The sequence below is a fragment of the Pantherophis guttatus genome, chromosome 15 (genome assembly GCF_059756535.1).
Source record: "Pantherophis guttatus breed Tessera chromosome 15, ASM5975653v1, whole genome shotgun sequence".
In the NCBI taxonomy this organism is placed as follows: Eukaryota; Metazoa; Chordata; class Lepidosauria; order Squamata; family Colubridae; genus Pantherophis; species Pantherophis guttatus.
This window is the reverse complement of record NC_142077.1, coordinates 15213174-15240798: the sequence shown is the minus strand read 5'-3', so window position 1 is coordinate 15240798 and position 27625 is coordinate 15213174.

Genomic DNA, 27625 nt, shown 5'->3' with positions numbered 1-27625 from the left:
ACACCCTCACCCAGCGAAGCATTTATAATCCCCTGGAACCAGCCTCGTGTCACCGCCCGGGAAGCCAGCACTAACCAGGAGGGGCATGGGTCAAACAAGTGGTTGTGTTCAGTCTACCCAGAATCCTGTCCATGTCCTCAGGGGTCACAGGATCAAACTCATCCCAGATAACATTCTCAAGACCTGCCCCAGTCCCTCCCCCTGAGACTACCCAGTCGGAGTCCAAATCTTCCCAGATCTGAGTGATTTTGTCATGCAGATACTGAACAAAATCCTCGGCTCTACCCTCCAAGGGGTCCTCCCGTGCTTCCTGGTGGAGCAGGGAGCGGGTCACCCTAAACAGGGCGGCCGGGCGGTTATCTGATGATGCAATAAGAACAGCAAAATAACTACATTTCGCTGCTTTTATCGCCACTAGGTAATTCCTAATATGAGATCTTACCAGTGTCCGGTCCGATTCTGAAAGACTGGCCCTCTAATACTCTCTAGGCATCTTTTCCGGCGCTTCAACTCACTTAGCTCCTCGGTAAACCAAGGAGCCAAATGAGATCGGCGCCGGGTTAGAGGCCGCCATGGCACGACCTGGTCCAGAGCTCCAGCGGCCGCCCTATCCCAGGCAGCCACTAGGTCTCCAGCCAAGGCGTGTGCCAGAGCTTCAGGAAATGGCCCAAGCTCCATCTGGAACCTATCAGGTTCCATCAGGCACCTGGGGCGGAACCATCTTACCAGCTCCGCCTCCCTGTGGCGGGGTGCAGCGGTTCGGATGTCAAGACGAAGGAGAGAGTGATCTGACCATGACAAGGGCTCGGTAACTATATCCCCTATCTCAAGATCACTCAACCACTGTCCAGAGACAAAAACCAGATCCAGCATGTTTCCCCCCGTGTGGGTAGGGCCATGAATTAACTGGGTCAGGTCCATGGCTGTCATGGAAGCCATGAACTCCCGAGCCACCTCAGATGCCTCACCGATGGACGGCAAGTTGAAATCCCCCATGACCATAAGCCTAGGGGTCTCAACCGCCACCACAGCGATGACGCTGAGTAGCTCGGGCAGGGCTGCTGCCACATGGCAGGGAGCCAGGTACATGATCAACAAACCCATCTGAACCCCGTGACCCCATTTCACAAGGAGGGATTCACAGCCGGCTGTCTGAGGAACAGTGGCCTCCCTCGGTCTCAGACCTTCGTTAATAATAACCGCTACCCCCCCGCCCATACCCTGCAACCTCAGCTGATGGAATGCACGGAAACCTGGTGGGCACATTTCAACGAGAGGGACCGCCCCCTCTTGGCCCAACCAGGTTTCCGTAATACCTGCCAGGTCCACTCCCCCCTCCTGAACAAGATCACAAATGAGGGGGGCTTTATTTACTACAGACCTGGCATTGCATAACATCACACAGAGGCCAGGGCCCTGAGGATCTGCGCCACCTGGAGAACGAGTGGAGCTTTGGGGGCCGGAGCACGCCACCACTCGAAGACAGCGGGCGCGCGCTCCCCTAACATGATATGGCCCCCTGCTCCCACCATATCTACCCCTCCCACCCACAGTACTGATGGTAAAAACTTTATCTGGATGAACTTTAGCCCCCCCCTCGACCCCAGCCCCCCACCCCCCGCACCGTGCTCCACAGCCATACCTGGCCCTCCCCTTAGTGGGTTATCTCCCATACCCATGGCCTTACTTCTGATCCAACCCTCCCCCCCCGGAACCCCTTAAGACATTTGTTAAAACTTTATATAAAAAACCCCTCAACCCCCTCTTCGCAACATGCCACCTCTCTGGGTTCCAAAGCCCTTCATCAAGGTAGGCCTTCGATAACGTGAAAGGCCAGGTTTGCGAGAGGGGGGAGTCTCGCAAGGCAAAGAGCTCAGCTGGTGAATACATTCCTGCAAGTCCGCCTGGGGAAATGGAATAAGGCTAAGGATTCAATGATGGTACATTTAAAGGTCCAGGAGAGACAGTTCACCATTTTGGCGCATATCAAAACCGGGACTCCACTGTCCTCTCACAGCAGTGGAGAGGAGTCTCAAGCCGATTCCCCAAAAAGCAATGACCAAGCCATCCTCTCACGGCGGCTGGTATCGACAGGTCTAATTCAGTGGCAATAACAGCAAGGTGACTCCCTCGGTGACCACACCCAGGCTTAAGCCTCTCCTCACAGCAAGGCATTATGAATGTGACTGGGACTGATGATATAGCCGGAAACCGGGGGTCAATTATAGTCAGGTCAGGTCAGTGGTCCAATAAGTCCAATGCAGTCCAGTGCCGGTGCAGATAAGGTCCAGATCAAACGGCCACAGCCCCAACCACGTCCATAATCAGGCCGCGGCGGGGATTGGGGCTGGGGAGGGGAAAATGGATACAGGCCAGGGGGAGGCAGGCCAGTCACCCAACTTTGCCAAACCCCCAGTTTCCATAGGGTCTTCTAATCCCCTTTAAGTCCTCGGTCTTCAGGGGTCTTCAGGAGTCAGCAACCGGTCAGACTGCGTTCTTCCCTTCCTCCCCTCCGCAGTAAATAACCGACCCTGGTAGAAAGGGCTAAAGTCGGTCTGAAAACAGCCAGGGTAGCGCCGTTCCACCCAGCACCGCCCCAGCGGCCGTTGTTTCATCCCCAGCCACCGCAGCCGCCACTCCAACTGTCGCAGCCGCTGCTGACAGCCGGGAACCATGTCGGGGTGCTTTTCCGGGGGGGGTGTCCAGCGACGCTCCAACGAGCTGCTGTCTCCCCACACCCCTCCCTGCTCCGGCCGCTGCTGGGAGGGGCACCAAGGCAAACCGGCGCCGCCCCAACCTTGCTCCAGCCTCCCGTTCGCCGCCGCCATAGCCTCGCGGCGTTTTTCGGCTCCAGCCGCCCACGCCGATTGTCCAGGGGAGCTCAAAAGCTCACAACAGGCCGCCCACACATTCCTCTTGCTGGGCCGGGGCTAACAGCTGATATTCGGGTCCCCGAGAGTCCTCAACAGGCCCTACTTCTCCCCTGAGGCATTGGAGCTTCACCTATGAGCCGCCATCTTCACGCATGCTCAGAAGGTCTCAGCTAGTACAGAGCCACTTAATTATGGCTACAATGAATCTCTAGACTGTTACTTAAAGAAAAATAGAAATAAAATATCTTTATTACCAGTAGGTGGCAGTATTAAACACTCTCCCATCTTTCCTGTTTTAAAGTCCAAACCTTTTCCCTTTGAAATTAATAAAAAGATACAAAAAGAAGGAGAAAAAAAAAGAATAAAGCTTCCATCTAAGTAATCAAACCAGTTTCTTCAATTATTTTCTTTTAAAAAGGCAAAATTAAAAAAAAAATAACATTGCTAATCTTCTCACTTTCAATCTAGTCATGGTCAATAGTGAAAGTAAAACACTTAAGTCTTTCAAATTGAATAATTGGGTGTTAAAAAGAAAAGATTATTTCCAATTCAGTTTGTTGCTTCTCCTCTCTTACTCCCAGTCTCCAATTTCCAAATCTTTTTTCCTTTAGGGTGTTCTTTGTATCATTTAAAAAAGTAAAACTCTCTCATCGGTCCGATTCGCTGTCATTCCTTTCCCTCTTCCTGAAACTGCCTCAGCCTCGGCAGCCACAATGACTGCTGCTCCGCCGCTAGAAAAAGAGCTTTCCTGGGTCAACCAGGGACTTTGCAGTGTCCTTGGGATCCACAGGATGTGCTCTCCACTAGCACAGTCAAAACTAAACTGTGGGGTCCGAAATGGACCATCCAGAAGCATAGTTTTTAGCAGGAATTCTGGCGCCCCAGCAATTCCTGTCCGTCTCACCGCAATGTCAGCTTCCAGTCCAGTACTTCTTTTGATCTTGATTGTCTCCCTCTGTTAATGCAATTTAGGATTGCATTGTCTTTTTTGGCTGCCGCTGCACACTCTTCACTCATATTTAATTGGTTGTCCACTAAGACTCCAGGATCCTCTCACAGTTACTGCTATTATGCCTGGTTTACTGCTTGAACAGGGGGTTGGACTAGAAGACCTCCAAGGTCCCTTCCAACCCTTTTATTTTGTTATAAGTTCCGTTATAGGTGCACATGTTTAGCCTGCTAAATTCGTATTGGAATACACTGATTTACATAGATAATGTGATATTATCATACTTACACATTGGATTGTATAGACTTGGATTGTTTTGTCATAATAATTATCTGACAATTTATAAAGCAAGTTCAAAAGTTATGGTCTTTGTGAAATGACATCCTAGCCATAGACGGTCAGCCATTAGAGCAAGTAACACCTTTCCTTACCTGGGGTTGTTTTCTCTGAGCCTGAATCTTGGCTCCCTCATCATCCAAGGAGCTCAGTTAGAGAAAGGGCAGGAGTGAAAGTGGTGCTTAAAGGAAAACCTCATAGCTCTCCAGCTTCCTCAGCCCCAATGATTAAAGTATCTGAGGCCCAGTTTCCCCCCATGTTCTTCCATCAATCTGATGTTTGGGGCTCCAGAGAGAAACCACCAGCAGAACCAACCCAATCTCAGCCTCTGAGGAGGATCTTGGGGTGGGTAAAAGGACTCCAGCTGCTGCCCTCAGAGCTGATTTGGGAATTTACACAATTTCTGCTTTCTCTAAATTCAGAAAATATGGGTATTATTGGCATAAAATTTAATCTATGGAAACTGACAGATTCTAAAAATTGTGGCTGTTGGAAGAGACAAAACTTCAATGAAAGACCAAACTTGGATTATGCAACTGACAAATCTTATTAGGCTTTGAGGTCTGCCTGTTTCTTGTATAATTGAAGAAAGAAGTTTAAAAATTTCCTCCAGAAAAAATCTGGGATATAGAAGCAAAAAAAGATGCAGCAATCCTCAAAAATTATAATAGGCCCTTTATTGGAATAGAATACTCCAGTTGGCATTTGCACGCGTTAATTTAATTGTGATCAATTGTAGGGGTGATACAGTAATAGGATTTACATTTTTATTGTTTTTTAATTTGCTTATTATTTTCCATTATTATGATACAGTCTTGCTAATATTCTGTCTTTAATATTTTAAACAATGTCTGATTAACAAACTATTCTAATACATTCATGAGAACTAGGTTGGATTTATTAAAATCTAATATTTTGGACTTGATCTGACCCCAAATGTAACACAGCATTCTTCATTGCTTTTTCAGATCAGTCATGACATTGCTTCAGAGGCTCTGAGTGATAAAAGGAAATTCCCCTTTTTCCACAAAATGTTCCCCAAAGAAGGGATCCAGTACCCAGCAATTGTCCACCTGCTCCTCCATTTCAGATGGACCCTGATTGGCCTTTTTGCTTCAGACACAGAAAATGGAGAGAATTTCATGAGGATTTTTCCTCCTGTGCTTGTCAGGAATGGAATTTGTGTTGTTATATCACAACTGTTCTCAACAACTGGATACACAACAGCCCTCAGGGATTCCCTCTCTAAGTGGAGACATGTCAACGTCTTTGTTCATTTCATGGAACTTGATTCCATTTGGAAAAGAATTCTTCCTTTCCATTTAACATTTATGCGTCTGCCAGGACCCATTGAAGGGAAAGTCTGGATCCTCACAAATTTTTTGGGGTATGCAATGATCAGGCGTAGACTTCTCAAATACATCCATAGTATTTGGAACTTTGGTTATCTGCCAAAAAAAAGGTCAAAGGATTCTGCCTTTGAACCCCATTTCTTTGTGAAAGGAAAGTTTCAAGATCATTATTTTCTCTGTTCTCTTTCAAATAACGTCTTTTCCGTCAAAGGCCGCAGAAGATGCACCCAGAAAGCCCCACTGGGGAAAAGGGACAGGATCCGGATCCCAAATGACCATCACTGTTACAGTATGATGAAGACTCTGGCCCAGGCCTTGAATGCCGCTTATTCCTCCAGATCGAGGAGGAGAAAGAAGGAGGGAGAAAAGACTTTGGGGTCTCCAAGGCTGCAGCCATGGCAGGTATGGTGGTCCCGATATGGATCCATTAATCTTAGATCCTTTGGAGGAGGAATCCAGAGGAGAAGGAGGGGAACCAACTGAACAGATCTGTCCAATTCAATTACTCAGGGATTAATGGTTCCAAAGAGTAGATACCATGACATTTTGATATTAAACTCTGCTCATTTGAAAATGCTGTATTCTTTCTTAAATATATTCCCGTATTTGTGGGTTTGTGATGAGCATGGTGGAATTTTCCCTTTGTTCCGTCCCCACTGCAGGTGGGTCTGTGTGCAGCTCAACAGGCAGCTAAACCCCCCTCTTCTCCTCCAGTGAAAGGGAGCCTGGGGTGGATCTGGGTGTTTCATTGGGAGAAAAGGGCAGGGAGAAACTGAGGAGATGCAAAGAGTGAGAATCAAATATAAATAGGAGATAGGCAGCATTAACTAACAGCCAACAAAGAAACAGCTGGAAACTCTCCAGCGATGATCCGTGTGAGGGACGGAGGCCTCCGGATGACCATGTGTCTCGGTCAAACCGGCTGCTTCCGTCTCCTCCAAAGGCTGAGAGAAAAGGGAGTCTGGCTTCAGACCATACAGTGAGGCTTATCTGCCCCCGGCCACTAGGTGGGGCTAGAGCAACAACTGCACAATAGATACATGTTGTGGCATGACAACCTTTATCAATTTGGAGGAGACCCTGAGACCATCTAGCCCAACCCCTCCTCTCTGCAGGAATCCCAGTTAAATCTTCTCTGACTGATGGCTGCTCAGTCTCTGCATATAATCCATGAAGAGGAGACTGAACTTCTCTGCTTCACTGGCTCAGCTCTAAAACAGCAAATTCTCCTCCCAGTGTGGTGCCTGCGAGGGGACGTGGTCCTTGAGTTGGGGTCTCCCCAAACCAGAATGGTCACTTCCTGAGATTCTTATGGCTGCATTTGCCTTCTTTCCATGAACATCTTCCTGCTGACTCAGATTCTGTTTCCAGTTACCGTATTTTTCAGAGTATAAAATGCACCTTTTCCCCACTAAAAGGGGGTGAAAATTTAGATGGGTCTTATACACCAAATATAGCCCTGCCCACCCACTGGCCCCCACCCTTTGCCCTCTGCCTCCTTGCAAGCAAACAGCAAGAAAAAACAGCTCTTTTCAGCTTCAGCACAGACTGATTAGCTCAAGTTGATTGGATCAGCCTCCCGACTCTCCGCTGATTTGCTCTCAGCTGTTTTCTGCAGGGCTCTGCTGGGTTACTGCAAAGAGGTAAATTGCTGGAGCAGATTTTTTTTCCCTTGTGCTAATCAAGCTATGCTGAAAACGAAAATGAAAGTAAAGCAGGCTGTTTGCTGTTTGTTACAACGAGGTAAAATTTCTCAGAGGCAGAGGGAGATTTCTTTTTCTTCTTTTCCTCACCAAAAAAGGTAGGTAAAAGGGTCTTGTATTCCGAAAAATACAGTAACTACGATTTTGAGATCATTTTCACAAACATACATATGAAGTTTGGTGTCCCTCATCTTTCTTCCAGTCCACCATTAATGTTCTTATAGGAGACTCTATTGTTAGTCAAGTCCTAGTTGCTAAAAATCAGATATTTTTCTACTGCTTTTTACATATACACCCTTCTGTGTGTGCTGATGAAAAATATTTTTCTGGAAACTTGATATGCCTCTCATTAAATTTTATTTTATTCAAAAAGGTAAAATATAAACTTTAAAAAATAAAACTATTACAAAGACAAAAATTAGATGAAATGTTTTTTTTAAAAAAATTGTGCATTAAAAACAGATAAAACCACATACGCATATATTGTTCCCCAGTTGAATACTGACAGATGTACATTTCTCCTACTTGCTCTAGTGGCCCCAAATAGAAGAGAGAACTATAAAATGGGCACATATAAGGATATCTTGGATGAAGAAGGGAAGCTCAAGCCCTTGGAAGTGCTGAGGGACCAGGGGTTTATTCTGGATTGGTGGAAATATCTTCAGATTAAGTCTAGATTTCAAGAAGATAGAGATAAACGTGGTATTGAAATGAAATATGGATATTTTGACAAAATTATTTGGGGACCAGATAAGAAAATGCTATCGAAAATCTATAACTTTATATTAGATGAGGATAGAGCTGAGAAGATAGCTAAAAATCAGCTAAGCATTTGGGAGAAAAATTTAGGATATGGCCTTAATTTCAATGACTGGGAGATAGCTTGGAACAAAAATCTCAAAATAACGAAATCGGTAACATTCAGGGAAAATCACTACAAAATGCTGCATAGGTGGTACCTAGCCCCGGACAGGCTGGCCAAAATATTTCCAAATTCTTCTGCTTTATGTTGGAAATGTGGAAAGACGGTCGGCACCTTTTACCATCTGTGGTGGACTTGCCCTGAGACCAAAAAGTTTTGGTTAAAGATCCGACTCTGGCTCTCGGAAATAATGGGACAAGAGATAGCCCTGGCCCCGGAATCCTTCCTCCTAGGTATGATTGAAGATGGTCTCGACAACAATAAAACCCAATTGGCAATTCAAATTATTACTGCGGCTAGATTAGCCTTTGCGAAACTCTGGAAATCCAACTCTACCCCCTCTGAAGAAGCATTAATAAATAAAATTCTAGAGTGCGCAGAGATGGCTAAATTGACGAGCGAGCTAAAAAATGAAGAGAACTTCAAGTACTATGAAATATGGGGAATTTGGTATAACTGGTTAAAGAATAGAATAAAAATATGATAATAGGCTACGATTTGTTAGACACCCGAAATGGACTTAATTGTATAGAAATGTAGAGAATTGTATAGAACTGTATATTGTATAGCTATGGATGAAATTCACTTAATGTTTGATCTATGAAATGTGTAAACATTGCACCTCGGATCAAGATTGTGATTGTACATTGTCTTTTTAAAAAATTGGAAAATTCAATAAAGTATTTAAAAAATATATATATATATATATATATAGTTAACAGCAGTGGTGAAATCTAAAATTTTTTACTACCGGTTCTGGTGTGGTGTGCTTCGTGGGCATGGCAGGGAAAGGATACTGCAAAATCCCCATTCCCTCCCCACTCTGGGGCCAGCCAGAGGTGGTATTTGCCGGTTCCCCAAACTACTCAAAATTTCCACTACCGATTCTCCAGAATCTGTCAGAACCTGCTGGATTTCACCCTTGGTTAACAGGCAATCCAAAAATAAATAAATAAATAAAATTAAAAAAAAATTAAATTTCAAAACTTAAACTGTCTGTTATCTGCTATTATATTTAACTCTCAGACAATTTGCAGGGGCTTCTTATCTACCACAGACCATCACAATCATTATCTCTGATCCATCATGAATATGTTCATGATTCAATATCTTTGTTTGATTCTTAATAATAATTCATTTCCTTAAAACTTTAATTAGGATCTTTCCCAGCAACTGCTTTCCATTCCCCAAAGTCACAGCACCTCCTGTAAATTGAAACACGATGACTCTTAAGATTTGTTTTCCAGTTAAATATGACAAGTCCATTCCCCAATCTCCCTCAATCTCCTTGAAATAATCCATTTTATCAGTCATCCGTTCTGTCCACTTTGAGTCTTCAGGGTCCATGGCTCTCCAGCCATCTCCAAGCATCCTGCCTTCAAACCAGACTCCTCCTTCAGGGATCCCAGCAGCAGATTCAGTCCCAGTCCATCCATCCAATCCATCTGATTCAACCATTGTTGCTTGCTTCTGATTATCATCTTTAAGTTGATTTAAAACCATTCTTATTTTATCAAACTTTTTAAATGAAGTTTAAAATAAGGCTTGTAAGTTGAAAGACTTTATATTCTTTAAATTAAATCACATCAAATTAGCTTACTCTAGGACCATGATGGCGAACCTATGGCACGGGTGCCACAGGTGGCACACGGACACATATCAGTGGGCACGTGAGCATTGCCATAGCTCAGCTCCAGCGTGTATGCGTGCGCTGGCCAGCTGATTTTTGGGCCTTCCGGTCCCACCGGAAGTTGGGAAATGGGCTGTTTCCCGCCTCCGGAGGGCCTCCAGGATGTGTGGGGAAGGCCGTTTTCGCCCTCCCCAGGCTCCTAGAAATCCTCTGGAGCCCGGGGAGGGTGAAAAACGGGCGTACCGGGCCCACCATGCCATTGCGTGTTAAAAGCGGGGGGGAGGTGTGCACACATGCGCAGGGCGCATTGAATTATGGGTGTGGGCACGCACATGGGCAACCTCCCCGCGCTCCCTCCGCTTTTGGCACGTGATGGCAAAAAGGTTAGCCATCACTGCTCTAGGATCTACATCTTAGATCAAATCTTGTGTGAAGGGGATTTATCAACTTGACTGTATTAATGATAACCTAGAAAAATTGATATCCAATAGCAAAAAGTTATCCCTAACCTTCAATCCCTGGCCCATTAATTAAAGTATATAAAGGTTACCCCTGTTTTGTTAAAAAGGATCAAGCCAAACAACTCAATATAAATAGAATCAAAATATATGTTTTATTTTGTTTCTAAACTATTAAGTCTATCCATTGACATTCTTTCTAGGTACAATGTATCACTGGTACACAAACGAGAGTGAAGCACAAAGAGAAGGTGATTACCTTTTATATCAGGTGGGAGGGGAAAGTGGAACATTGCATTATGGGACATGTAGTTTAAATAGAACATGTTATATTGGTAATGTTTATTCCAGATTAAAACACTCATCTCAACAATACCCCTTCTAATACCAGATTGGTTTAATCGAAATAATTACAAGTACTGTAACTATAATACACTATTTATATATTTACACATAGTCTCTTTGTTAAATACATATGCTGATTTGATGGTAGTGGTTTAGTTAATATATCTGCGGTTTGTTCTTTCGTTTTACAATGTACCACCTTTATAAATCCCATTTCTGATAACTGTCTCACGTTTATATTTAATGTCTATATGTCTGGATCTTTGACCAATTGCGTCAGCTTTAGATATGTCAATGGCGGCTTTGTTGTCTTCCCATATGATTATTGGATATGCAGGCTCTTTCCAAATGTCTATCATTAAATCATCGAACCATATTAAATTGTTTGCCACTTTCGACAAACATATGAACTCTGCTTCTGTAGTTGAGGTTGATACAAGCTTTTGTTTTCCCATGTACCAATGTATTGGGCTTTCATTTAAATATATGACATAACCTGAGGTGCTTTTTCTCATTTTAATGTCACTAGCCCAATCTGCATCTGCATAACATGAGAGTATTGGTGACTTGGATATGTTTGGGGTGAGTGTTAATGTGGCATTCATTGTATGTTTTAGATACTTTAGCAGTCTTTTAACAGCTTTCCAGTGACATATCTTCGGGTTATTTACATGTCTAGATAGTAAATTGACAGGGAGAGATATATCGGGTATGGTCCAATTAGCTATATAGAGCAATGAACCGATTGTTGATTGATATAGTGTATTTTCATTAAAAATTTCATCATCATTATACATATTTCTTATAAAATCAGCCTGCATAGGCGTATCAGATGGTTTAGCATTGGTCATGTTGCATTTCAATAACAATTCTAAAAAAATTTCTTTTTGGGATAGTATGAAACCATTCTCAGTTTTGGTAATTTGAACTCCCAGGTATTTATCAATCTTTCCTAATGATTTTAGTGAAAAATGTTCATTGAGCTTTTGAGCAAATTGATCACGCTTGGATTTACTTTTACCAATATCCAAAATATCGTCAACATATACCAATACTTTTTCATAGGAATCTTGATCTCTCTTGACAAACACACATTTGTCAGCTGATGTTGCGGTGAAACCTAACAACCTAAGTGTTTTAGAAAGACAATCATACCAACGCTTACCCAATTGTTGCAGACCATAGAGCCTTTTCTTTAATAATCATGTTTTGCCCTCATCTTGGTCAATTCCTGGTGGTGCTCTGACATAATTTTTTTTATCTAGTTGTGCATGTAAGTACGCTGTCTGTACATCAAATTGAAACACATGTTCATTTAGAATTGATGCAATGATTAGTGCGGTTTTTACACTTTCTGACCTGACTGTAGGAGAATAGGTATCTGTGTAATCATCTGGAAATCTTTGAGAAAACCCTTGTGCTACAAGTCTTGCCTTATATAAATTTTTGTTATCTTCTAAATGTTTTATTTTGAATACCCATCGTGTTCCAATTTTTTTTGTGTGTTTTGGAACTGTAGCTGGTGTATATACTTTTAGTGCCCTTATACTATCCATCTCTTTTTGCATGGCGTTTTTCCACGTTATTTGTTCCTCCTCGGGAAGAGTCAAAATGTCCTCATAGTTTTTGGGCATAGTGACATCACAATTAATGGACATCACATAGTCCTTTAAGATTTTAAGTGTGTTTGATCTAGGTGATCTTCTGATGTTTTTGTCTGCATTATTAGTATTTTCAGATGATTTGTTGGTGTCCTCTTTATCAATGTCTCATGTATTAATGATGTTTCCATGCACTTTCCACGCCGAGCTGAAGACATGGCTTTTTCAGCAAATTCCCTGATTTGCCATGAGGTTTTTTAATTGTCTGGGGATTTTAAATTGACTAATCTTAGTATTTGGACTGTTGTGTTGTTTTTATTTTGTGAGCCGCCCTGAGTCCTACGGGAGAAGGGCGGCATATAAATTTGAAAAATAAATAAATAAATAAATAAATGTGATGGCCTTCTTTCCAATCCTTAGTTGCTATTTTACGTTTGATTGATTTGTTGATGTGTATGTGAGATTTTGATTGTGTTTGATTACCTTTATATGTGTGTTTTTGTCTATTATGATTTTGTTTGAATGTATTTTGCTCCAATTTGCATTTTCATCAAAATTCGCCAATCCTGAAATTATTATTTTATGATTGTTGTCCATAAATCTATATGCTTTGGTTTTGGACTCATAATCTACGAATCTCAGTCTTTTTGAGATTTTGTCCCCATTTTTCTAAGTTGTTTGGGAATATGTATGTTGGCCATTACCCCAAAAACGTGAAAGTGAGATAATTTCGGTTTGCATGATTTCATATGGGGTTTTTTGAATTACTCTAGACCATAACCTATTCAACATATAATTTAAATATAGAATGGCCTCTCCCCAATATGAAAAACTTAATCCTGTGACTTCCAACACACACCTAACCATACTCTGTAAAACATCATTTCTGCGTTCAACTACTCCATTTTGATATGCCAAAAACGGTGAAGTTTTGTAATGTATCAAACCATTTTTGTTAATCCAATTAACAAATTCTTTGCACATGAATTCAGAACCTCTGTCTGTCATTATCTGTTTGACTTTGATATTATGTTGAGTTTTGACTCTCTTATAAAATTCTTTGAATTTTTCAAATGTTTCGCTTTTGTGTTTGAGGGTGTACACAAAACCGTACCTACTATGATCGTCGACAATCGAAAGGAAGAAACGTTTGTTGCCAATTGAAGGCTTCAATGGGCCTACTATATCCATGTGCACCAGCTGAAAAATGTGTGTGGTGCTCCTTATAGATTTCTTTGGTCGGGGTCTGTTTTTTTAATTTTGAGCTTTTACAAATAGAACACTCTAAATAATTATCACAGTTGTTTACTTTAAGACCCTTTGAACAGTTTAACATCTTTCTTATAATCGGGAAACCAATGTGTCCCAATCTTCGGTGTAATAGGTGGGCGCAATTATCATGTATAGGTTTACCGATAAAAATACATTTGTTATTGATTGGTTCAGTTACAACATGTTCAACATCAATGTTATCAACATTGTTACTATTTTCCCCTTCTGTGTTACAATCATTAGTATTACAACCATCATCTAATTTCTCTTCCCCTTCTTTTCCATAGTCATCAGTATTACAATTGTCATCTATGTTCTCTTCCCCTTCTTTTTCCTCTACACCATCACTATTTTAATCTTCGTTACTAAAGTTAGCATTTATCTGTTCAAAAGACTCGTGAGATGGTATATAGTAAGGTAGTCTTCCTGATATGACTATGTTTCCAACTTCTTTTCCATTGTTAGTTAACAATACATTACCATCTCTGAATAATACTTCTAGTTTTGTTTCTTTACTTAATTTTACAATAGCAAGAACATTGTAAGGTATTTCTGGTATGAAAAGAACTTCGCTTACATTACCAATACCTGGAATATGAACATTTCTTTTCCCATCAACTTTTAGGAGTTTTTGATTGGCTACTTTTATGTTGAATGACATTTTGTTGAAGGAAGTAAAAGAGCCTTGGTAGTACAGGGGTTTAAGGCACCCTGTTATTAAGCTGGTTATTAAGACCAGTTGCCTGCAATTACTGCAGGGTTCAAATCTCGCCAAGGCTCAAGGTTGACTCAGCCTTCCATCCTTTCTAAGGTAGATGAAATGAGGACCCAGTTGTGGGGGCAATAAGCTGACTTTGTATAAATATACAAAAGGATGAAGGCTATTGCTGAGCACATTGTAAGCCGCCCTGAGTCTTCGGAGAAGGGCGGCATATAAATCAAATTAAAAAAAAAAATTCTTTTACACATGAACTATGTGACGTAGCTCCAGAGTCTAATAACCAGTAATTTCCTTTCTTACTCATGTTAAAGATGGGATCAATATCCCTGAATCCTTTTACAGATTCACTATTATTCCTATCATTTTCTCTTTCGGATACTCTACCCCTTCTTGGACTAGGTGATTTCTTGCGTCTTGAGTTAATACTTAATCTTTGATTACTAGGGATCCTATCATAATATCTCTGCCTGGAATTACATCTCTTTCTGTTAAAATTGACATTGTATGTTCGGGCATATTCATTAATTGGTCTTCCTCTAAAATTTCTTGGGCAATTTAACCATATTTAACCATATTTGGAGATTAGACAATTGTGGAAGAAAGATTCAATGTCGGATAAGAAACAAAGTTTTCTGTTGTTCAAATTCCTGGATGTTCCCATTCTAGTTTCATCCCTTTCTGGAGAAGAATGAATGTTGGAATATTTCTCGAAGAAAACTGTACTTGGACCAAAATGGAGAGATAACAGCAGATCTTTTCATCAAAATCTTCTTGGTTCTCCCCAAGGAGGATGTCAGGAAAGTGACTCTGGCATATTTTGAAAGGCAGAGACTTACTATCGACCAAGATGCTCTTTCACAGCTAAAGTTGCTCAATAAGGTGGGAGAAATTTTGCTGTCTTTTCTCTCTTTTCCAAACCCAGAGGTCCCATTTCAAGTGGGCAAAGCCTAGAGTCTCCAGGGTGGTTGGCCTCCCATGCCAGGTGGTGTCATCTCATGGAGCTCTTCAACAGATGGGACCTAAGTGGAGTGGCTTGGCCATGTTTTATGAAAACCGTTCAAGATCTTACTGGTCAGAGGATTCTTTCTTCATCACAATTTAACTTCATATTAAAAAATCTAACAGAATAAAAGTTTCCTAAATATTTTACAGTAAACTTTTTTCAATTCCATTGAACTAAATGAAGAATCTGCCAGTTGTTTTACCTCCTGCATTTGTTTGGAAGGAGTCAGCGATTTCATATTTACCCCAATGACGATCAGACGCTACTTGTCTCCATCCATTTCTACCTCCATTTTCCATGGACGGAGAGTCCTAACACCTTTTCTTTGGCATTCTTTGTTTTTCTCCTTAGTCTCTGCCTCAGTCCAAATGTGTGGAAAGTTGTCGTCCTGGATTTGTCAAGAGGGCTCGAGAAGGAGAGCCAGTTTGCTGCTATGACTGCGTTCCTTGTCCGGAGGGGACTTTCTCCACTCAGGAAGGTGGGTCACACTGAGGAAAATGGGAGGTTTGTGGAACTAGATCCCTCCAGAACATTTTCATGAAAGTGGAAGTTAAAAGACAGATTGAAGCTCACCTCATTTTTTATTTTTAACCTTCATAATTTCTTACCTAAAAGGAAGTAAATCAAAAAGACTTTGAAGGAGGGGTTGGGAAGAGATGGGAGCTGAGAGATAGTGGCTGGCTCAAACCTATCTATTCCGATTTCAAGTGAAAATTTCTCTTTAGTGTGGATGTTTCCTACCACATTTAACTCTCTGGGACCATCCGAGTTCTTTGAAACTTGAAGAACTCTCTTAGGTCCATCACCTGGAAGGATTACTATGATACCTTCTACATGGGCCTTGCCTTGAGGATCTCCGAGTTGCTGGTCCACAGGGAGGTAGTGTGGGCAGTTATGGGGGAACCTCATTACACAGATATTCTGACAGCCAATTAGATATCCCAGGATAGGAACCCTCTGATATTAAGAAGTGCCATGGGTCAGGTCTCAGGATGTTTGCTTAGAAAGATTAGCTGATTCATTATTAACCTCTAATAATGTAGGTTCCTATGAAGATTCTGCACATTAACCAGGAAATAATTAACATCCTAGGACTTCCTCCAGTTTCATAGACTTTGCTCTACATTTGTTTGAAAATACCTATTCTTTTGATGAGATTGTTTTTTTTTTTTTTATTGCAAAAGTTTTACAATTACATTTTCACCCCTTTTTTTCACCCCCCCACCTCCCTCCCCAAACTTCCCGTCCTCCCTAACCCTCCCTAACCCTCCCCCCCCAGACTTCCCTATTATGTACTCATAACTAATAACACTGATATATATACCTGAACCCATCCCTCCCCCTACATAATTTTCCCTCTTTGTCTCTTTATATTAAAATATTTCTAATACATTGTTTTCAAATAAAAGCTATTTGATACTTTCTAATTTGGTATTTGTTCTGAACATATTCTATCCACCTTTTCCATTCCCATTCATAAGTCTCTTGTGAACAATCTTTTAAATATGCTGAAATCTTCGCCATCTCTGCAAAACTGGCCATCTTCGAAGTCCATTCCTCGATAGTAGGCAAAGCTTCATTCTTCCAATATTTACCTATCAACAATCTTGCTGCTGTTATCATATACAATATTAATTTTGTTTCATCCCGTGTAAAACCCTTAACTATGCCCAATAAAAACAATTGTGGAGAAAATTGAATTTTTTTCTTCAAAACATTCTGCATGACCCACCATATTTTTATCCAAAAAGCCTTAACTTTCCTACAGGTCCACCAAACATGATAATACGTAGCATCCAAACATTCACATCTCCAACATTTTGGCTGAACATTAGGGTACATACATGACAACTTTTTAGGATCTAGATGCCATCTATAAAACATTTTATAGAAATTTTCCCTCAAATTCTGCGACTGTGTAAATTTAACATTCTGAACCCAAATTTTTTCCCATGTTTCCAACATCACTGGTTCTTCAAAATTTTGTGCCCACTTAATCATACAATCTTTAACTAATTCCGTTTCTGAATCCCTTTCTAGCAAAACATTGTAAAGCCTTTTAATATGCATTGGACCTTTCTCTCTTATATGTCTAACCAATTCTTCCTCATGCAACATAATACCAGTTTTTTGGTCCTCTTTCCATCTCAATTGTAATTGATTATATTGTAACCAGGTTAAATTAATCCCTTCGTCCAACAGTGTCTGCAATGTCTTCAACTGCCATCTGCCCGCATCTGTAAAAAGAACCTCTTTGTATAAAAACCCCCCGAATGACATTATATTTGTATTCCACAAAGTATGACCAAGATCCAGCCATAGCGGTATTTTATAATCCCATTTGAGTCGGTGCTTCTTCCAAACTCTCATCAAAGAGTCTCTAAGTATATGACTTTTAAATACTTTATCAACTTTGTCATCATAAAATAGGTAAGCATGCCATCCAAATTCAAGATCGAAACTTTCTGCATTCAATATTCCAGCCTTTTTACTTCCAAACCAATCACTTGTTAAAGTTAAAGCTGCTGCATCATAATATAACTGTAGGTTTGGAAGTTTAAGGCCTCCTCTTTCTGGAACATCTTGCATAATTTTCAATTTCACTCTCGGCTTTTTCTCGTTCCAGACAAACTTATTAAGTCCAGTTTGCCAAACTTTCAGTTGTTTATTTTACCCCCTTGTTGAATATTGCAAAATAAATCTCTAAGTTGTCCCACCATTTCAGCTTGTAAAGTTTTATAATACACTGCAGTCAAACCATCCGTGCCAGGAGCTTTGGCTGTTTTTAGCTGTTTAATTGCTGCTGTTATCTCCTCCTCTGTTATAGGATAATTCATTCTTTCCTTTTGTTGATCAGTAATTTTTGTAACTCTCTTATCCTTTAAATATTTTTCTATAAGTCCATTCTGCACCTCATCTTTGGCATATAGTTTAGTGTAATAATCCACAAAAACTTCTTTAATTAGTTTTTGTTGAAAGATTTCTTTCCCTCCAATATCAATACTATCAATAGTCCGTATACTTTGTTTTTTCCTCAATGTGTAAGCCAACCATCTGCCCGGTTTATTAGCATTGCAAAATGTATTATGCTTCGCGTATTGTAAACTTGTTGCAACTTGTTCCGCCATAAGCATTTGGAATTGGTCTTTCAAAAGTTTTATAGCACTTCGTATTCTTTCATCTGTTGGGTTTTTAATAAGTAACTGTTCTTTATTCTTTATTTCCATTTCCAACTCAGATCTTTTCTTTTGTCGGAACAGTCTATGTTTAGAATTCATGTAGATAAGTACCCCTCTCATATAAGCTTTACTTGCATCCCAAACAATTTCAACTGGGGTACCTTTATTCAAATTTATTTCAAAAAATTCTTTCAAATGCTTTTTAAGTTCTATTATATTTTTTTCATATCTAAACAGGTTCTCATTTAATCTCCAAGAACGTCTCTCAACCTTATCCATCTCGATTTCTATCCATACAGGACTATGATCAGTCAAAATTCTTGGAAAAATCTTTGTTCTTTTTGTCTTAACAAGTAGATCATTTGACAACAAGATAAAATCAATCCTAGAAAAAGATCTATGTCTATCAGAAAAAAAAGTGTAATCCAATTCATTTGGGTTATGTATTCTCCAAACATCTTTTAGTTCCATATCTTCTTTCATATCAAAAAAGGTCTGTGGTAATCTAATTCTAGACTTTGCCAAGCTCTTTTTATCTAATTTGGAATCAATTACTCCATTCCAATCTCCCATAATTAAAATAGATCTGTAGTCCCATTGCAATATTTTAGTATGTAACATCTTGTAAAAATAATCCTGTTGTTGGTTGGGAGCATAAATTCCAATCAAAAGAATTTGTCCATTTGCTGTAAACAATTCAATTGCTACAAATCTACCATCTTGATCTACTTCTATAACTTTTGCTGCTAATTTTTTATTTACATAAATAACCACACCATTCTTTTTCTGCGAAGTTGAGGATATATAATGTGCTCCTAGTTTTGAGTTTATCAAATATTTTTGATCTTGAGTTGTAATGTGCGTTTCTTGTAAACATATTATATCATTATTAAATTGTTTCAAATATGTAAATAATTTTTTCCTTTTCTGTGCTGAATTCAACCCATTGACATTCCAAGATAAACACTTAAAGGTCATTAACCTCTTCATGGAGCGCGGAGCAATATGCTTGAAGTTCATCCACAAGCTTCGATCTCGCTCCTCCCATAGCGCCAATCTCTTGTGCAGTGCTCTTAACTGCCTTCTTGTCTTGTCTTTCCTGTTGTTGTTGTTGCTTCTGTTTAAGTAGCTTGGATTGAGCTCTAGTTATACGTTGATCTTTAACTTCAGTCAACTGAATCAAATCCAAAATTGGAGAAGAATCCAGCGATGGCTCACTCAGAATACCTCCTTCTGCACCTTGCACGTTTTCTAATTCCTGCTTAGACTGTTCTTTCAATTGCCTCTCTTCACTCTCCTTAATCTCCAGAACTGTAGATGTACGTGGAGATGGTGTTCTTTCCATAAGAATAGTACTGTAAAAGTGTTGCGCCTTCTCCACGGTATTCAACCGATATCCTTCTCCCTTATATCTGAAAATTACCCCAGCTGGTGCATCCCACCGGAAGGGTATCTGTAAATTTTTCAATTCCTTAACAAGAAAACCAAATTCTTTTCTAGCTTTCAGCATTTTAGGAGGTAACTCTTTAAAAATTACAAGCCGTGAGCCCCCCACTTGTATAGAGGTGTGGAAAGATTTTTGCAGGATATCATTTCTAATTTCTCTCTCAGTAAAGTATATGACCACATCTCTGGGTAATTGTCTTTGCCTGGCCACCCAAGAGTTCACTCTGTAAATTTTATCTATTTTATGAAATACCAAATCAGGATTAACTTGTAGAATCTTAGCCAGGGCTTCAGAGCAAACTTGTCTCAAGTCCTGTCTTTCCTCCTCTCGAATTCCCCGAAGCCGTATGGCAAATTCCATCGCCCGGAATTGTATCATAACAATCTCATCTTCAATTCTCTGCATTTTATTGTCAACTTCATCAATTTTATAATCATTGTCTTTCATCCTAACATTAACTTCTGATTTAAATTCTTCAACTTTAAAATCAACTTTCCCAATAAAATCTGCCAGGCCAGACGCCACTTCTGATATTTTTTTGGTCACCATAATTTGATTCTGTTTCACCATGTCTTTAATTTCATTAATTTCCTGCAAAAATTCCTGATGTGATTTTTGAAGTTCCTGTTGTGATTCTTGAAATTTATCATCCAAAGTTTTAGAAATAAATTCTTTTAAATCTGCCACATCAAATTCTTTTTTCTGAGTTTGTAACTGTTGAGCAGGGGGAAGTTGCGTTTGCTGTTTGTGTGTGGGGGATCCCCCCCCTAATGCCTTCCCTTCCTGCTTCTTTGAAGCCATCCTGGCTCGTGATCTAGTTTTTCTAAAGAGGGAGGTTCCTTTTCCTTTCCCTCCTGCACAAAGACTTCTAAAAAAGTCCCCCAGATTTGATCAAACAAGGGTTAAAATAAAGCAAAGTCCAATATTGAAAAGGGAAAAAATTTCCGAGTTATTTCTCTTATAACAAGCAAGGCAGCTTAGTAGCAACTTGGAAACTTTGTAGCAAAACAAAGTAACTTCACCAATCCACACTCGCTGGCTCGTTAACTCTGAAGCTAGGCGCCATGTTTTTTCAAAGCACTTTCACTCATTTGCATTTTCTCAGATTGAAAAGTCAACAAAGTGCTAATACTTGCGTTTCCAAATTTCAGGATTCAGGTAGTTTCGCTGTTTATTAAAGCTGGTTCTTTCGCTTTAAGTTTCCTGCAGCCGGCTTGTTCTGCAGAAGCAGAATCGTCCCACGCCGCCCGGAGTCTCAGCAGGTTGGGAGGGAGCCACGCCTGTTTCCTCCCCAGAAACAATTCCCTGGGGGGTTACAGGGGCTCGACCTGTGCCCTGCTATCTCTCCTCCAACAATCCTCAGGATTTTGAAGTTTTCGAGCCGCTTCTCGATCGCGAAGCGGCTCTACAGGCGGCGGGGCTGGCGGAGCTTCAAAGAGCGCCGCCGTCGCCGAAGACAAGGAAACCGGAAGTCCTTTTGATGAGATTGTTAAGGAACACATCTTGGAAATTGATTCTGCTATCAGTTTAAGATCTTTGTTGAAAGATAGAATGATAGAATATTAAAGAAATATTATTTTTTGGCTTTCTCAGATACACAAATTTGCACCAAGTGTCCAGATGATAAACATCCAAATGTGGACAGAGTCCAATGTATCCCCAAAGTTATAACCTTCCTGTCTTATGAAGAACATATGGGCATCATCCTGGTCTCTTTTGCCCTCCTCTTGTTCCTAACAACAGGCCTTGTTTTGATCTTCTTCATTCAATACCGAGAAACTCCCCTTCTCAAAGCCAACAACCGGGACCTCTCCTATATCCTCCTGGTCTCCCTCCTGCTTTGCTTCTTGTCTCCTTCTCTCTTCATTGGTCAACCAAGGAAAGCCACCTGCCTTCTCCGACAAACGGTTTTCAGCCTCATCTTCTCAATTGCAGTTTCTTCTCTCTTGGCCAAAACCATCACGGTGGTGCTGGTTTTCCTGGCCACAAAACCAGGAAACCGAGTGAAGAGATGGTTGGGGAAGAGCTTGGCCAACTCCATCATCCTTTCTTGTTCTGCTGTCCAAGTTATCATCTGCTCCACCTGGCTGGGAGTTTCTCCCCCCTTCCCTGACTCTGACCTCCACTCCCAGCCTGGAGAGATCATCCTGCAATGCAACGAAGGGGCCGTTGTCATGTTCTATGTCACCCTCAGCTACATGGGCTTCCTGGCTGCCATCTGCTTCACGGTGGCTTTCCTGGCCAGGAATCTGCCTGGGGCCTTCAACGAAGCCAAGCTGATCACCTTCAGCATGCTGGTCTTCTGCAGTGTCTGGGTGACTTTTGTGCCCACCTACCTGAGCACCAAAGGGAAATCCATGGTGGCTGTGCAGGTCTTCTCCATCCTGGCCTCCAGTGCTGGTCTGCTGGGCTGCATCTTCATCCCCAAGTGCTACATTATCTTTCTGAGGCCAGACCTCAACACAAAGGAGCAGCTCACAGCCAGAACAAATGTAAAAACATGAGTTAGAACACCATTGCAATATTGGAGAATTGTTAAAGTTTCTTTTCTTTGAAAGGAGATATTCTTTCCATTTAGATAGTATACAGGAATCAAAGAAAATGATATCTAAATGTTCCACAATGGAAATTTTTGAATTACTAGAATTCTTTTTTTTTATTGAAAAAGTTTTCAAATACAAATTTTCCCCCCCTTTTTCCCCCTCTCCCTCCCCCTCCCTAACCCCCCCTCCCCACCCATCCCCCCTGTGACTTCTTCATAACAAAAAAAAAACCTAATTCATAACAGATTACTTACTCCCTCCCCTAGATATTGACCTTTACTTACTAAAAATATTATTAATATTATAACATCCCCCTTTATCCATACATTTCAGAAAAGAGAAAAGAAAGGAAAAAAAAAGACATTATACTATAACATTATAGAATAACTTCTCCACTTTAAAACTATATGATAAGTCCTACTTTAACATTTAATCTTCTATATATGTTACTATAACATTTCAAAGCCGCCTTTCCCATAAAATCTAGTTTAACATTTATTCCACTCTATCCATTTCCTCCACTCCCCTAAATATATCACTTAAAAATCCCTTTTCTTAGACTAATCAATCTACTAACTAGCTTATTCACCCACTATCATACAAAATTACCATACACAACATTTCTTAATATCTTTGATTCACTGCCCACACTACTTAAAAATATGTGTCTATATTTTCCATTATATCTAAATAAAAAAAAAGAAAAGACAATGACTTTAAATTTATAATCCATATAGTATCTTCTTTGAGGTCTTTCCACTGGATTGGTAGAACCAACATCCATAATCGGGTAACATAGCTTGCTGGTGCAACAGTTTATTCAGGATCTTCAATCATATCTGCCCCCATCAGTAGTAAATATCTTCTTATATGTATAAAAGTAACAACAACCACCCGAGTGACATTATAATTATATTCCATATAGTAATAATTGTGGGTTTCATCAGGATTATTAATTCCCATCATCGTAGTGGGTAACAACCCGATCTTCTGCATGCCCCAGCATAATTCTCTTGCCTTGTGATTCAAGATAATATAATATATTTATCAACACAAAAAGAAATTCCAAAATGGATAATTCAAATCCATCAGTTTAAGGCTCATTTCACGTCCCCAAATTACGGCCATGCAGAGATCTGCCACAATCCTCAGGATGATATTAACCAATACGTCGCCTCTTCTGTGTTTACACATAATCATTCATATTTTAAAGTCACTGGCTTCACTGTTGCCTAATTTAAAAATTTCTATTTTTATGCCACCTATTTCTCTTTTTCTTTTCTTTTTGTGGGTTTGGTTTCCATCCTGGTTTCCTTTCTACAAATTGTGTATCATCTGGTCGGTTTTTATTCTGCTTTGTAGATTGGTCTTGTTGGTTTTGTTTTTGTATCTCATGTTTCTTTTTTATCCCTTGTATATCCCCTAGTAGGTTTCCATGCTTATCCTTGCCTTGATAAGTCATCACATTAAAATTAGATGCCACTTCTCTCAAATTTGTAGATAGTCCAGCTGGGGTATCCAATAAATCCAAAGGCAATTCATCTGGTACAGTCTCTATAATTCGATATTTTACCTTTATTTCCGGCTCCTTCTGCTTATCCTGTATTATACCTGAAGATGTTAAGTTCATTTTCAACCTATTTTGATAAAATTCTTCCGCTCTTTCAACAGCTGATATCTTTCTCCTTGGTATCTAAATATAATACCAACTGGGGCGTCCCACCTGAATGAAATATTTCTCTTTTTTAACTCATTCACCAGAAAACCAAATTTCTTCCTTTCCATCAATATCTTAGGTGGGAGTTCCTTGTAAATCCAAATCTTTCTTCCATACAATTGCAAATTAGAATTGAAGGAATTTTTGCACGATATTATTCCTAATTTCCTTATCTGTAAAATAAATCACCACGTCTCTAGGCAATTGCCTTTGCTTGGCAATCCAGGAGTTGATTCGATAAACTCTGTCAATCCTACAAAACACTTCGTCAGGTTGAACCTTTAGAATCCCAGCTAGAAATTCAGAAGATATTTTCCTTAAATCATCTCTATTATTTTCCTGCAAACCTCTTAATCTTATCGCATATTCTGTGAAATTATATTGTACCATTAAAATCTCTTTTTCAATCTTCTGTTGCAGATTTTCTGCATTACCATACTTTTGATCAGCATCCATTTTAGGTTTTTCTTCTAAGCTATTATCCTGAGTGTTTATCAAATCATTTTCAATTTTTTGAATTCTATTGTCCAATTTATCTTGAATTTCTTCCATTTTAGACTCTAGTACATTAGTATTTGTGTCCAACTGTATCATAAATTCTGTAAAACCATTAACCACTTTTGAGAATTTTTTGTCCAAAGAATCAAACTTAGATTTCACCAATTCTTTAATTTCTTTAATTTCCTGCTTAAATTTTTCAAGTTGCTGATTCACAATCTCCTCCCTTCTTTCAATCTCCTCTATAAAAAATTCTGTTATATTAAAATCAGGTTTCTGAGACTGAAGAGTTAAGACTTGTTCCTTTAAATTATTGGTGGGGGAATCCCCCCCCCCTTCTTGTTTATCTGACTTTATGAGTCTCAGTGCCATGTTTCCGCCCAGGCAGGCTTTGTTAAAAAAAAGCAAGAAAGACTTCTTTCCAGTCAACAACAATATCAGATCTCCAAGGGAAAAAAAAAGAGAAAAAGACACAGGAGCGAAGTTTTGTCTACAAATGTAGCCAGTGGTATTTATTCCGCTACATTGTAGTAATAGAAAACGGAAGGACTTTCCCTTTCAGCCTCTCCTCCAGCCGACGCCATTTTAAAAGGCTTTTTTTCCTCTTTCTTTTCCTCCTCTCTCTTAAGTAATTTTTTTTAAAAAATCAGTAAAATACTTGCGGTTCAGTATTACAGGTCCAGCTCACATTTCTTTGAGTAATCTGTTAAATTTGCAGGCTTACTTTTGACGCCTGGCTCTGCATCAGCAGAGGTCTCCCAAAGCCCAGAGCAGCGGCTGGGGATACGGGGCATCTCATCCGCTCCGTCCCAAAAGTAAAGGAAAAACTTTTGGGACTCCGCAGAGAGTTCTACCCACCCCTGCCGGCTCTATCTCCGTTTCCTCATGGAAACGGAGTTTTTTCGAGCCGCCATTCCGTTGTGAAGGCGGTGGAAGCTGACGATCCCAAAGGAACGTCTGGCAGCAACAAACAGCAAACTGGAAGTCAAATTACTAGAATTCTTGTTGTTCCCTCCCCTTTCAATAAATCTTGCTAAAGAGAACTCTGAAAGTTATTCAGAGGAATTTGCCAGCTACTTTATGGGACACTTATAGAAAATAATGTGAGCACTTGTTCCTACTGACAGCAGCTAAAAGTGTGTTTGTGAGAGAGAATGAGTAGGAGAAGAGCCCAGGAGGAAGCTGTGGGAACCAAGCACCAGCCTGGTTGCCTGATCCCCTCCGTGAAAATGCCGGAATGATGTGAAATGCCATGTTTGACTGGCTGTCAGCTGGGGAGGGAAATCTTATATAATTCTTTCTTCTTTTTTTTTCCAAATCATTTTTTACTTTAAAACAAAAAAAGAAAAAGAAAACATATAAACATCGTTCATTCAATCAAGTACAGACAGTACATCGGTTGGTTTGCATCCCTAGTGCCCTCTCCTCTCTTCACAATAGTGCTGCATATCCAAAATTTAATCTTACATAAAATATATCAGTTGTATCATCATTTAAGTATTTCGACATTTGCTTACATATCACCATTTTTTGTTATCTACCCAGTGGTAAAATAAATCCCATATCAAATAATATTGTTTTTCTTCCTGCTCTCTTATTTCAAATGTTAGTTTACTCATTTCGGCATAGTCCAACATTTTCCTAATAATTTCTTCATCCGAAGGTATCATTTCTTCTTTCCAATGTTTTGCAAATATAATTCTAGCTGCTGTTAACAGATTCACGATTAAATACTGCAATTCTTTGTTGTATATTTCTGGTAAAATCCCTAATAAAAATATCTCTGGTTTAAAGTCTATGTGTCTCTTGGTCATTTTTTCCAACCACATGTGTATCTTAGTCCAATATCTCCTTGCTTCTAGACATGTCCACCACATGTGGTAATAGGACCCTGGGGTCTGATGACATTTCCAACACTTCTCCAATTTGTTCTGGAACATTCTGGCGATTCTCGATGGGGATAAGTGCCACCTGTAAAACATCTTATACAATTTTTCCTTATATGCTGTAGACATTGTCATTTTATAATTATGAGACCACAATTTTTGTCATTTTTCTAAATCAATCCCATAACCAAAATGTTTTCCCCCATGCTACCATCGATTCTTTTAACTTGTTCTTCTTCCAGTTTTAACTCTAGCAAAAACCCATACAAATTTTTAATAATATGATCATCAGCTCCCATTAAAATCTTATCTAAATTAGTCAAAGCATTGTAAAACCCTTCTTGTTTACAATCTTCTCGATACCTAGAAAATATTTGCATATATGAAAACCAATCCATCTTAAATCCCTGTTCCTTTAGTTTCTGTTTTAATTGGAGTTCACCCTTTTCATCCAATAGTTCACTATACCTGATAGTTTGTTCCTTTGTAAATATTACGGGATAAGAAAAAGCCTCTGCTATGGATATCCAAACAGGTATTTTCAAATAATAAAGTTTTTTAACCTTCTCCCAATTCAACCATAAAGCTTCACGTATTTGATATCTTCTAAAACACCCTTGTATTTTTGTTCCTTTATACCATAAGAAAGCATGCCAACCCATCAACAAATCATGTCCCTCCAAATTTAATAGTCTAGTATTCCTCAGAGTTATCCATTCTTTTATCCACGTTAAACTTGCAGCTTGATAGTACCATTCAAAATTGGGCAGACCGAAGCCCCCCCTTGATTTAGCATCTTGTAACAGCTTTAACTTTAGTCTCACCTTTTTCCTTTGCCATATATATCTCGTTATCATTTTATCTAAGTCTATAAAAAATTCTTTATCTAACTTAATTGGAATTGTACAAGATTCTAGGCAAGACATTCATCTTAATGGTTGAAATCCTGCCAATCAAAGACAATCGCAAGTTGCCCCATTTCAACAAATCTTGCCCTATCTGTGGTTTAAGCTTGTTGTAATTGTTTTCTTTCAGAGCACTACATCTTGGTGTTAAATGTATCCCCAAGTATTTCACTTTGTTTGTGATCTGCATTTTTGAAATCTCCATCAACTCTTCTTTCTGTTTTTTCAACATATTTTTAGTCATTACTTTCGTTTTATCCTTGTTAATTTTCAAACCAGCTACTT